Source organism: Henckelia pumila, chromosome 2 (genome assembly GCF_033568475.1).
Source record: "Henckelia pumila isolate YLH828 chromosome 2, ASM3356847v2, whole genome shotgun sequence".
NCBI classification, from domain to species: Eukaryota; Viridiplantae; Streptophyta; class Magnoliopsida; order Lamiales; family Gesneriaceae; genus Henckelia; species Henckelia pumila.
In genome coordinates, this window is record NC_133121.1 from 70166496 (window position 1) to 70170817 (window position 4322).

At 29.5% G+C, this 4322-nt stretch overlaps 1 non-coding gene across 1 annotated transcript; it reads right to left on the reverse strand.

Annotated features, from left to right (window-relative positions):
- Positions 1 to 2139: 2139 nt before the first annotated feature.
- Positions 2140 to 2250, reverse strand: LOC140885783 (small nucleolar RNA R71). Its single transcript, XR_012151199.1, has one exon. It is a non-coding gene; the product is annotated as a small nucleolar RNA R71 (small nucleolar RNA).
- Between the last annotated feature and the right edge of the window lie 2072 nt (positions 2251 to 4322).

Here is a 4322-nt window from a genome sequence, read left to right on the forward strand (position 1 = left end):
CATGTATCAAACTTGAGATAGTTTGTGTCGTTGTCGTTTATCGTTTCTTTAGTGACTTGTACGATGTAATAAATACATGTATAGATGCTTGAGACCTTGTTTATATTAATATGCATCATTGGATCTTTTATATCATGTTTTAGACTTGAGTTTGATGAATTGGAAGGAGTTGAAGGGATCAGATTTGTGGACAAAGAACAGGGTAAGTTTCTGCTCCAGGAGGCGCCCCGCGGTAGTTTTTGACGGCTCGCGCGCAGCCTGGAGATTAGCCTACTGTTTTGGAAAAAAACAGGGGCGCCCCCGCGGTAGTTTTGGCGGCGGGGGCGCACCCCTTTTTTAAAAAAAAAAAAAAAAATTTTTTTTTTTAGATCCTTTCTTTCCTTATTAGTTTAATGATGCTTATTCATTAAATGCCCTTAAGATTTGAGATTAGCAACCCGAGGCCCCACAGAATCGGTGGTCTAAGGCATCAAACATGCCAATTAAAGTTGGGTCATGGTATTGACATTCAAGGAGACAAGCACCCACCAACTTTACTATTTCACATTTAATGAGCCTTGGACTCTTGCTCTCATTTGGCCTATAAATAGATGTGTTGTATAAGCTTTGTAGTATGCAAGAGTGTAGAGAATTCCTCATTTGTAAAATAAATATTGTGAGAATAAAAGTTTGAATGTGAATATTTCTCAAGTTCAAGTATGAAATTTATTTTGTCCTTATTCTTGAGTTTCATGTTCATGGCAAGCTAAATTTTTTTATGTCAAGGTGAAAAGGTTTCATTTTTGGTCAAGTATAATTTGGAAGATTTATTGTTATCTATTTACATCAAATACTTGGTACCTTGAATGTGGTTACCTTGATTTGTTGTCTAATATGATACAATAAATACTACAATAATTATATACTATAAATATATGTATTTATTTATAATAAAGTCATATATATTATTTAGACGATAGCGTGACACTGTTGGTTATTCTAAATAATATATTGTGATTTGAACTAACATTTATTTTCTCGCATCTAACTTTTACTTTCCGCAATTAACATTTACTTTCCGCTACTAACATTTACATTTTTCGCAACTAACATAAAAAGTCATATATTTTATTTAGACGATAGCGTGGCTCTGCCGGTTGTTCTAAATGAAATATGGTGATTTGATCTAACATTTACTTTTATGTCAATTTATATTTATGCACTTATATATATATTATGGGTACCATATATTAATTATCGGTTAATCTGATATTAATATAGTGGGAACTATATTATATGATATATTTGTTTAAATATTTAATTGTTCTTTTATGTTTATTTTTATTTTAGTTTCTTTTATTTATTTTTGTTAAGCAATCTTAAATAAACCAACAATGAACCTTTGAAGCCTTGACAATTTTAAAATTTGTGAATTTGAAAGTTTATAATAATATTTCCATCTATAATATATCATTGCTAAAATTAAACTTACAGCATCCTCTCCGTGGATCGATCTCGTACTCACGAGTATATTACTTGCAGACAACCTACACTTGGGTGAATTAAAATTTAAGTTGTAGCAAGTTTTTGGCGCCGTTGCCGGGGAGGTATAAATTAAGTTTAATTTTTGTTATTAATGTTACTTATGTGAATAGTATGTTGTTTTTAATTGTATGATTTTTTGGAGTCGTAAACAAAGTGGTAGACTTGTTCGAGTATCTGAAAATATTTTAAACATGGAGGATAATTCTAATAATCAAGATGATAATAATAATAATAATAATAATAATCAAGAACATGAACAACCAAGAACACTTAGGCACCACATGAATCCAATTAAGAACTAGTTACACCATCTTGTTTAGTTTTTCCTCCTGCTGCGTCTAATTTCAATTTTAAACCTCAAATCATTCAACTTTTACCAAATTTTCATGGCCTAGATTCTGAAAATCCATATTTGCATTTAAGGGAATTTGAGGAGGTTTGCAACACTTGTAATGATCAAAATTGTAGCATGGATATTGTTCGATTAAAGCTTTTCCCTTTTTCTTTAAAAGATAAAGCTAAAACATGGTTACAAAATTTGAGATCAAGTTCAATAACATCATGGGAAGAAATGCAACAACAATTTCTAAAAAAGTTTTTCCCTTCCCATAGAACAAACTCTTTTAAAAGACAAATTACAACTTTTTCTCAAAAACAAGGGGAAACATTTTATCAATGTTGGGATAGATATAAAGAGTTACTTAATACATGCCCACATCATGGTTTTGAAATATGGAGAATAGTTTCTCACTTTTATGAAGGTTTAATACCTAAAGATAGGCAAATAATAGAATTCATGTGTAATGGAACTTTTGAAGATAAAAACCCAAATGAAGCTATGGAATATTTGGAGTCATTAGCAGAAAATGCTCAAAATTGGGATAATATAGGCTCAATTGAACCACCAAGTAAAACCAATAATTCAACAAATGGGGTTGGTATTTATCATCTTAAAGAAGATGTAGATATTCAAGCTAAACTTGCATCCTTAGCAAGAAAAATAGAGTCATTAGAAATGAAAAGAGTGATCAATTAAAAAGTTTTCAAGAAATTGTCTGTCATATATGTGATACACATAGTCATCTCACAAAAAATTGTCCAACTTTGCCTTCATTTAAAGAATGTCTCCATGAACAAGCCAATTATGTTAACAATTTTAAAAAAACCAACATTAGATCCTTTTTCACAAACATATAATCCTGGTTGGAGAAATTATCCTAATTTTAGTTGAAGGAACGATAATAATGCACATCCTTCACAACAACCTTTTCAAAATAAACCAAAATCATCAAGGTTATGCTCCTTATATTCCACCTCCAAGAAAACATTTTGAAGATGAAATTCATGCATACATTCAAAAGCAAGAGTCTATCAATATTCAAAACATTCAATCTATGAATGATTTGAAAGAAACTCTTGCAAAATTTGCGTCTGCACTTAATATTCATGAAAAAGGAAAATTTTCATCTCAACCAAAACCTAATCCTATAAATCAAAATCAAGAAAAATTTGATCAAGTAAAATCTGTTATTACTCTTAGAAGTGGTAAAATAGTTAAAGATCCATATAGTGATGAAAACAAAGATCAGTCAAACTCAAAGATTAAGGATGAAAATCTTGACACTTTCGAGAAAGATGATACTTTGAGTCCTAAAATTAAGAAAGTTGATGATAATGTAATATGTGAGTCAAATTAAAACATGTTTCTTTTCCTCATGCATTAGTAAATAATAAAAAACAAAAAAATGATTCTGATATTTATGAAGTTTTTAAACAAGTAAAAATAAATATTCCATTATTAGATGCTATTAAACAAGTGCCTTCTTATGGAAAGTTTTTAAAAGATTTATGTACTGTGAAAAGACAATTGCATGTAAAGAAGAAAGCATTCTTAGCTGAACAAGTAAGTTCTATTATTCAAAATAATTCTACTTTGAAATATAAAGATCCAGGTTGTCCAACAATTTCATGTATTATTGGAAAAAATAAAATTAAAAAAGCTTTGTTAGATTTGGGAGCAAGTGTGAATTTACTTCCTTATTCAGTTTATGAAAAACTTAAGTTGGGAGATTTAAAGCCTACATCTGTCACTCTTTTACTAGCGATAGATCAATCAAGATACCTAGAGGTATCGTAGAAGATGTGTTAGTTCAAGTCGATAAATTCATATATCCTGTGGATTTTATTGTCTTGGATACACAACCAATAGAAGTGCATAATGAAATTTCAGTAATATTAGGACGTCCATTTCTTGCAACTTCAAATGCTTTAATTAATTGTCGAAATGGAATAATGAAATTATCTTTTGGAAATATGACTTTAGAACTTAATGTGTTCAACTTATGTAAACAACCAATTATTAATGAAGATGAAGATGATAATGCAATAGAAACAATCGTGGAAGAAAATATACACCAAGAAAACTTAAATCAACAATCTGAAGTTTGTTTAGTGGAAAGTGTTTTTAAATCAAAGTCATTTGAAGAAATTAATGAACTTGAAGAAGTAAAAGAAGATAATCATCCAAAACTTGAATTAAAACTTTTACAAATAGAACTAAAATATGCTTTTCTTGGTGAAAATCAAACTTATCCTATTGTAATATCTTCTACCCTCTTACCAAAACAAGAAGAAGATTTAATAACTTTACTTAAAAAACACAAAAATGCAATTGGATGGACTTTGCAAGATATAAAAGGTATAAATCCTTTAATCTGTACGCATAGAATTCACTTGGAAAAAAATGCTAAAACATATCAACAACCACAAAGACGATTAAATCCACACATGAAAGAAGT